Below are 10,119 nucleotides of genomic sequence, written 5' to 3'. Positions count from 1 at the left end.
GAAAGGGTGTCGTGTGTTACCTAAGTTATTTCTATGGCCAGTCATAGGTGTGCCTTCCCGCCCCCCATTACACGTTGAAAAGGGTATCGTGTGTGACCTAACCAACTCTACACTTCGTACCGACATTTCCCTTATTTTCTCGAAAACTGTCAGTCGTAGGGTAAAAATATATTGAACATAAAATATGTATTTTTACAGAATCTACAACTTTTATTTGAAGCTTTTTTATAAATTTTCACTAATTAATCGGAGGTAAGCGCTTTTCGGAACTTCACCCAAAACTTTTTTGAGCTGTCAAGTGAAATGAGTGTTAAAAGGTGTAAACCAGTCCCTTGTAATGACTGTACGTGGCAGCGCAGATGGCGTTGGGAGTCTTTCCAGCTTGTTTTTACATGGCAGGAAAAGGGAAAATTAGTTCGAAAATAATTTAATTTATATTATTCGTAATGACAATCGATTTTATGCATAGCATAATTAAAACTACATATTTTGTTAAATATGAGAGTAATAGTAAGTGAAAAAAATCGTTAAAATATTCATTTCTAGCTACAGGAACTTGTGATAGATTTCAATCGTAACTTGGAGTAACTAAATTTAAAGTATTTTCAACTCAAGAAAGAAAATCATACTTATAATTATACTAAATTTCATTATTGAATTCCTAATACGTCTATAAAATTTATATAAAGTAGTTTTGTAAAAAATAAGTTTAAAAAGAGCATAGTGAAACAACAAATTTATTTTGTAAAAAATAATAAGAATTAACAATGTCAGATGTTGGTATAAATTAGTAATTCATTAGCAACAGTAGCCCTAATACAATAACAGATGATGTATTGGGATAAACGAATTAATCAATTGATTGAAGGATTAATTAACTTGAAAAACTTAAATTTAAATAAATAAATTAAGAAGGTATAATTTTTATTTGTTTTTTTTTTTAATCTTCTTTTGAAAAAATTGAAATAATAAAGATATCGTTTCTTTTTAAGATAACATATTCCATATTTCTCATAAAAATACATACAGTTTTTATTAATTTTTTTATATTTACACGAAAGAATTTTTTAAAATAAAAGTATAGTTTCAATTTAATATAAAATGTTCAATATTGTTTATTAAAATACAGTATTTCATTGGTTTTTCATATTTTCACGGAAGAGTTTTATCAAATACAGCGTTTATATATTTTTTTTATTTCTACGCCAGATATTTTTTAATGAAAATATCGTTTGAGTTTAAGATGAAATGTTCCATATTTATTATTCAGGATAGCCGCTGGCTCGGGAAATCTGAAAACCCGGGAAATGACAGTGAATTTATTTTTTGGCAGGGATTTTTAAAAATTTTTAGAGAAAAAAAAGTTCTCTCCAAGTTCGATTTCAACAGTTTTTTAAATCACCAATTGAATTTTAATCCTTTTCAATTATAACATCATTCAGTTTATAATACGTAAGCCGAAAATCTTCTACTTTAAAAATTTTCTATTTTAAGTTTTTAATTTTAATTTAATGAATTTTAATATGCAGCCTTGAATACTTGCATATTTAATTAAATAATTTGTTTAATAAATCTGTGCTTTAAGTATTAAAAGGGAACAATAATTTATAAAAAAAAAATTCGAACTCTGTTCAAAATTTAAGAATTTCCAGATTTTAACGTTAAAAATTAAACGTTTCCAATTCGAAAGCCTTAGTCATTTAAGAAATTTAAGCTTCTCATTTAAAACTTATAAATAACTTCATAATAATGCATTTTCTATCAAATATTGTTTCAGTCTATAAAATATTCAATTTTAATCTATTCAATTTAAAATTTGTTTAATTGCGAAAAAGAATAATCATTGAATATATATAATTTGTAGACAAAATTTGAGTAATTTTAAGAGGTGTTTAGAAGTTTAGAAAAGTTTCAAAATTAATTTTGAATTTGAAATGATTTAATTTAAAACAAAATGTAGATTTTTGCCGATTAAAAAAAATTTAGAAGCTTTTTAAGAATTGTCAAAGGATTTAAAAGAATAAAAACATTTTCTTAAGATTCTTAGAAGAATTGAAAATAATTTTTCATTTTAGAAATTTTTGAAAGAGAATATTCAAAAATATTTAATAAGATATCTAAAATTTTTCTGAAGGAATATGTAAGATCTTAAGAATTTTTTTTTAATTTGTAGAATTTTCTAAAAATTGTAGGACAAATTCGATTCATTTCAAAAATAAAAATAATTTAAGTTATAGTTTAAGAAGTATTTTTTTTAAATTTAGTTTTTAAAATTATAACGTTTCTACCTTAAAATTGTTTCAAAATAATATAATATAAAAAATGCAAAATTAATTGATTCTTTAATTTAGAGCATTGAAAATGATAACGTGAATTAAATTTTTGTCTGAATCTTTGAACTCATTAATTTCTAAAAGTTAAAAATTCTAAATTCTGTCGTTTATCTGCATTTCATTAAAAATTGTTAAATTGAAAAGTATTAGTAGCTTCAATTTTTTACATGTAAATTTTATTGGCCGCGAAAAATCTTTCAGAACGCAGAAAAGCCGGGAAATTGCGGGGAATTTTTTTCTTGGATTAAAACGGCCACCCTGTTATTAAAATACTTAGTCTTTATTTAATTTTTAATATTTCTACAAAATAACGAAACTACAAAATAACGAAAGAATGTTTAAAAATCAAAATGTCGTTTGAGATAAAGATAAAATGTTTCATATTTTTCATTCAAGCATGCACACTGTACTTATTGCAATTTTTATATTTCTGCGTAATTTTTCTGTTTGAAATGAAGCTAATTATATGTAAAGTTATTATTTTATATCTCACAAACAATTCAAACAAAAATATTAAAACATTAATTGCCAATTATTATATAAACAACACTAATATTAAGACTATTAAATTAAACAACAATCAATTATTGCAACTTCCAGAACAGTGACTCCATCCTCTGAAATCGTGTTTCGCTCCCACAAAATAGCTTATGTAAAAAAAATGTCTTGCGTATGCCGCATTCGGGTTTTACAACAAAGTTTTCTTGTAAGATGGCTTTTTGCCAGACTCTAACATTTTCTTTACCTTCTGGCACACAAAAGAAATTAAATTTTTTGGAGGAGCTGTTATAATCTGATATTTACATGCAGGAGTAACACACCGCATTCCACCCATTTTTGTTATTTTAGTGCAAGCTTTTAAAGTAGTTAAGCTTAAAAAATTTTCACACTTTAAGTTTTCATACATAAAACCGAATGCCATTGCGAAAAATATTAATCAAATTAATTTTTCACTAATGTTTCCTATGCTTACCATATAAATATAGGCTGGAAAGACTCTTAGTGCCACCTGGCCTCCACGCCTCACTTGATCGTACTAGTGAACTAACTTCGATGCAGGGGGCTGGTGTAAACTATAATAATTGAGAGGGCTGTGTACATGGGCTTTTGGAGACATGTCGTCTAGGTGTAATTTCCCCGAAAGTATTGTGAAAAATATGACTTATGTAGTATGTCTGGGTTAGGAAAATAACGAGCTATGGATATGTGTAATCAAAAGTGAAATAATGTTTATTATTTTAAAAATATGATTGGTCAAAGTTACCCTACTTTTGAAGGCCAATTTCTCGGCTTTTAATGATTATGTCGAAAGTTGTATGTCGCATAAACGTAGATAAAGTCTTTCTGAAAAGATTAACACGTATGAAATAATTATTGCTTTGAAATAAATACTAAAAAACATGCATAAACGAAAAACATTTTTGGGTTAAATTTAAGGCAAGTAACTACCGATCCTAGCGGCCAAATGCTAGAGAGAGCGTTAGGCGCGCCCACGCTGTTGTACTCAATGAAAAGCATACCCTTTACCTCACCCCGGAAAGTTGCTGGGACCGAAAGGTCACTAATACCTACGCAAACTGGAATTCAATCTGGCACCATTTTAAAGAAAATCTTCTTGGATTCATTTCTGAATTTTCTCTTTGGCACCAATTAAATGAACGAAATTTTGAAGTTCCCAAAAAATATGCTAAAAATACTACTCTGACGCTCAACGGATTTGGGCGTTTTTTGAAATTCGGATTCGAATGATATATATTTTCAGGAGTCACTTTTCGCATGAAAAATTGAATGTAATAATTCTTTCAAATTAGGGTAATTTTGACCAAGCCTATTTTTGACATAATAAACATTATTTCACTTTTGATAACACATACACATAAGTCGTATTTTTCACAATACTTTCGGAGAAATTACGCCTAAACGACATGTCTCGAAAATCATAACAATCCAATCCAAGCATAACACATCATTTACAATTGTGAACAATGCTCTCATATAAAATAGTCGTAAGAAGTGGAAATTAAGTTTGAAATTTTGAAAATGCTCTATATGAATTATCGTCTGATCGAAGCAAATCATGGAGATAGTTTCGAAATATACTGAAATATTGCTTTAGAAATTTTAACACTTTCAAAAAATAATATTTGACAAATTTTTTTTTGTTGCGTTCCTCGCTTTCGCAAGCTTAAATATTCACAGTCCGTACAGAAATCTCCCCAAATTTTCTTATTTGAAATTGGGTGCCGATCGGGTCCCTATCTTAATATCTACACCGAAAGAAATTTAGGACAGCTGTTGCGTTTGGTGTAGTAGGGCAACACAACCACGAGTTTAATGGGACAGCCGCGCCATTTTGCGTAAAGCGGCTGCCTTAAAATGTGGTGCAACGTTGCTCTCTTAAATTTGAGAACGCTGCTGTCCCGAACGAGAGAACGTAAACGTACTACAGTAGTCGATCTGACTTCTAGATACATATAAAATTTCTATCAACCGACGCGTCTCTCGAAAATAACGCAACCGTCTAACAGAATTCAGGGCTGCTGTTGTTCCAAGAGTTTTGGCCGGCCGTTCGTCCCTTTGTCGGAACGCAGCGTTCTCAAAATAAGGAAGTAGATGTCTTCAACACAGGGCGCGCTGATGCTCGTGTGTTTAGCTCAGCAGTGGTACGTATACGTACCGCAGTCGCCCTAAATTTCTTTCTGTGTAGTTTAGAAAAAAATGTTTGGGGCCCCTATCGACATATCTGGTACAGAAAAAACTGGTTGGGGCCTCTATCAGAATATCTGGTCTAGAAAAAACTGATGGGTACCCTATCAGGTTCTAGTGAAGAATTTCGTACCTCGTATATAAGTATGGCAAATCTATCTTATCCTGTTTTTTTTTTAAGAAAAAAATTTCGTCCCTGACAAAAACTGTAAATTTTCAGAAAAAATTACATTTAATGTATATTTTACATGTACATAACGTCTTATAATAATGAATATTTAATTAGAAAAAGAGAGTTCAAAATTTTATGATCTGCAGCTTATGCGTATGGCTTTTTCATCGACTACCAACTCGAAGGTTTAGCGTAATGGTTAAGACTCCCGACTGCTAAGCTATAGATTTAGGTATAGATGTAGGTGTTCGATACTTCGTAGCGTTAGAAATTTTATTTGTAATATAATGTTTAAGAATGAAATATATGTATTCACTCTAAATAGGGCCATTAATATTTAAAGTCAAAATACTCGCAATCAATTAATATTTATTTTTTAAATACCTTTTTTGTCATATGAATTAAATATTTATCTTAATGAAATATGTATCAAGTAAGAGAAAGGTTTTAGACGGGGCCTCACTAATTATCGGGCGATAAAAGGACACTCTGGTTAGGGCCTGCTCAGAAGTTCTAGCTAGAACCTGCCTAAAACAGCGTTACAGAACTAGTCAGGTCCTCTCAATTTTTTCCGACGAGCACCCGATTATAAATAGAGGATTCTACCCGAGGCCCTACTAAAACCCGATCGGAATTTTTACATGGGAACTTTCTAATTTACAAATATGGAAATGTAATTCAATTGGGTAGAATCAAGTCAATTTAGAAGAACTCTAAAGAAATGAAAAGAACTGAATAGGATTTACGATAAATTAATAAGATTTCAGGGCCAATTCCAAATGAATTATAAAAAATGTTTGAGAATCTTCAGATCGTCACAAACAATTCTGTGAAATCCATTAAAATTGTTAAATTCCATAAAATTATTAAAACCCTTGGAAATCCCTTGAAATTTTTTACATATCTTAAAAATGAAATGGAATATTTAAAAATATCATAAAATATTGAAATTATATTTTACGACTGCATGGAAAATGGATTGAAGTACATTGATATTTGTTAAATCCCTCAAAATCATAGACAGCCTTTAAAAATCTTATTAGATGATGTTGCTTGATATCAACTTATTTAACTTAACTTTACCCAAAAGAAGCTGCCCTCATCTAACCTGAATTAACAGAAATTTATTGAACTAAACGTAAAGCTTTGGAAGCATATTTTCCCAGTAGCAAATGTGTGCTACATCGAATGGGTCAATTCGAGCCTAACCTAGAAATAAATCTAACCTAGCCTAACCTAACCTAACCTAACCTCATGAAACACTATTAAACTGATGTGTTGTCCCGTTGTGTTTGCGGTACCGTTTCATTCAGCTTCTGCTTAACCTAAATAGAGTCTTAATCTATATAAGGTTTCGTTAGGTTCTGTTAAGTTAGATTCATTTGTAGGTTAAGATCGAGTTAACCTATTAAATATAGCACAAATTTAAGACTGAGAATCGTACGCTCACATAGCTACACGTGTGGTTGAATTTCATTCGGCTAGGTTAGATCAGGTTTTGTTAGGTTAGGATATGTTAAACCTCTATGTAGATTAAGTCGAGAATGAAACGGTACCGCAAACACAACGGGACAACACAATAAGTTTAATTGTGTTACGTGAAGTTAAGTTAGGTTAGATTAAGTTAGGTTAGGTCAGGTTTTTTTAGGTTAGGATAGGTTAGATTTATTTCTAGGTTAGACTCGAGTTGACCCATTCGATGTAGCACACATTTGCTACTGGGAAAATATGCTTCCAGAGCTTTACGTGTAGTTCAATAAATTTCTGTTAATTCAGGTTAGGTGAGGTCAGGTTCTGTTGGGTAAAGTTATGTTAAATAAGTTGATATCAGCAAGGGTTGATCCTTCACAGTTGTCGACATGTTTCTGAAGTGAAAATTTGCATCACTGGCATTATTTTGAAATTTATTTGCCACAGTGCATGATTTTTCGTCATTTTTGAGGTTATGGCTGAATCATGACGTGATGGGTGATTTTTGATACCGAATTTGAATTCAGCGCCCCAAAATCCATAGGCAATATAGCAATAAAAAAATAAGTTTCTTATATTAAAAACGACTTTTTCTAGTAGAATGATAAATTGCAATCCAAATTTGTATTTGATATCAAGTATATTTAGAAATTATCTCCACCATTTGTTTAAATCAGACGAAAATTGAAAAAAAGCATTTTCAGCGTCTCAAACTTTATTTCGACTCCTCACGGTTACTTAATGAAAAACTATTGTTAACAATTATTACTTGTGTGGTATGCTTGTATTTAAACGTCTTAAAAAATGCATCAAAGAAATCTATTTAAATGTGTAAATTAAAATAATTTTAACTCTAGAGAGGCGGACTTGGATTGATTAAATTAAATTTTCAAATCTTATATTTCACATGAAGGAATTAAGGGCATGCTCTTTGGTCACCACGTGATTGAAATATCGTGTTTAAAATTTGACAGATTAAATAAAGATGGAATAGGATATTACCATTCGAGTTATAACACTTTGCGGATAATGTTTGGTTTGATGCATTTCAGATTTTTTGATTCGCGTATATTGAGCACTGGCACAAATTTTGGAATAAACCGTCTAAACCTTTAAAAAAATTAATATAAGCAATAAAATTTGCACATTCGTTGCAAATAAAAAGTTGTGCATCTGCACACACGTAATCTATCATTCCTTTTGGAGCATTTTTAGCGATTTCTATCGGAGAAAAAAAGAAACTTTGAACGTCGATAAAGTCGAGATCACGTGACTAAGTTCGTTCATCAAATTATTGTGTAGAGAATGAAACGATTTTCATTTTTTTTGGTCCTCACTACGTTCACACGGATTGAGATATCTTGTTCAGGATTTAGGAAGTTATACAGAAAGCACTAAGGAACGTTTGTATACATCAAAATTTTTATAATTACGAAGAAAGTTTTCTAGTAAAATACTACAGGAATAGGAAATAAACTTTTTACATCGATAAAGTAGATGCCTCGATTTAAAAAAATCGAGGAACATCTTAGAATGTGATACTCGAAAATCTGTCCAAGTCCCATCTTGAGAAATGTGCATCTTCAGAAAATAATTTCAATTTTCTAATGGTTATATATTCTTGTGGATTTTTTGCATTGGTGTGAAACAATTCTAAGAATAAAAATAAAATTTCGCCCGGGGGCGAAAGACAAGGCGAGTCCGACGCTGAGCCCCGCTGATTGGTTCATTGTCAACAATACTTATCAGCTGATCGATTCAACGTCAAGAATTATGGAAGTTGGTTGGAAAACTCCGACGAGTAAATTTTAGCATATTTCTGGTGTTGCTATGTTTCCAATTTGAAATTTATCTTTTATTTTTAGGACAAAAAAAATGAAAATCATTTTACACAAAAATTTCATGAACGAACTTAGTCACTTGATCTCGACTTTATCGACGTTCAAACTTTCTTTTTTTTCTCCACTAGGAATTTTTTCAAGGTTTAGATGATTTAGTATAAAATTTGTGTCAGTGCTCAATATGAGCGAATCAAAAAATCTAAAATGCATCAAACCAAAAATGATCTGCAAAGTGCTATAACTCGAATGGTAATATCATATTCCATCAATTTATGAATAAACTTTCTTTAAAATTACCAATATATTGATGTATGAAAACATTCTTTAATGCTTTTTATTTTATCTGTCAAAGTTTAAATACGATATCTCAATCCGTGTGGGCACAGTGAACACAAAAAAAAGTTCATAACCGGGGACTAGTTTGGTCACGTGGTCACAGAAAAGCATGGGCCTTAAGACAATTTATTACACATATTTTGTGAACTTATTAGAAGGAATTTAATAATCTAGAAATATGAACATTTTTGGGGAATAGAAGACATCTCTGTGAGGTTATCTGTCGGTACAATTACAAGGAAGAAAACACATTCCCTTTGGGGAATAGGAACCTATGCGGCTGAGATTGATTTTTACTATGTACCCTTTTTTCTGAAAATATTCCAACTATGGTTGGCTGTCAAAATTTTTTTGTCACTAACAAGCTCCACCCTTTTGGGTGTGCTTATCATATTTCTGTCTCTCTCGCACACTCAACTCAGAGGTCCCACGCTAGTACACAGCCCTCTTAATAATTTGGTCAAGTGAATACGTCAGTCAAGTGGGGCCATTCCAAAGTAACGGATGGGACATTCGTACGCATAAAAACTTGAAAAATCCTTATTTAAAAGAACTATATCTTCTTGAAGCTAGGCTATCTGTACAAAGATGCACGAACTTGAAACTGTAAAAATTCTAAAATTCAATTAAAGTGAATAATTTCCATCTTATACAACGAAAAAGACGGTAATGGATGGGACTCGTACGGGACTCAGTTTCAGGCTTACTGTTGCTTTCAATCAGAACTGCGAATTGAGAATAGTTAAGAGACCAACTTTTTTTGTAATGGATTTGTCTGTTGACGTTTCCTTTTTACATATGTCAAGTTTGAAAATATGTGAAATTGAATTTTGCATAAAATTCCTGTTTTAGGTAACGTATGGGACATAGCAAGGTAACGGATGGGACGCGTACGATCAGGAAGTTAGTTTGCAGGCTTTACACATAATATGTATTTAATAAGAACTAAGAATTGAAAAGAGTAGGATGTAAATAAGTTACCAAAGTTTTAAATCAATGAAAAAATACATTTTATTACAAAAAAATCAGGGTTATAACGTTTATTTTACGAACACTCTTTTCAGAATCTATATCTATAAAATTAATATTAATATCACACTACTTTTTTATTTAATCTTCAGAATCACTTTCGGAATACACATCGCTGTATTTTAAACGTATATCTTTTGTAAGGTGCTTAAAATCTATTTCGGGTTCACAAGGGAAAATTGTGAGTTCATGCAGCGTTGATTTCGAAGTTTGGCCAACAACAATACGATAA

At 30.9% G+C, this 10,119-nt stretch overlaps 1 protein-coding gene across 5 annotated transcripts in view; it reads left to right on the top strand.

Moving 5' to 3' along the window:
- LOC117175209 (uncharacterized protein CG43867) overlaps positions 1-10,119 on the top strand; it is a 629,535-nt gene that overhangs the window by 260,134 nt on the left and 359,282 nt on the right. The gene's annotated exons all lie outside the window — the stretch shown is intronic.

Source organism: Belonocnema kinseyi, chromosome 6 (genome assembly GCF_010883055.1).
Source record: "Belonocnema kinseyi isolate 2016_QV_RU_SX_M_011 chromosome 6, B_treatae_v1, whole genome shotgun sequence".
Classification (NCBI taxonomy): domain Eukaryota; kingdom Metazoa; phylum Arthropoda; class Insecta; order Hymenoptera; family Cynipidae; genus Belonocnema; species Belonocnema kinseyi.
This window is presented reverse-complemented; position numbering and strand designations above follow the sequence as displayed.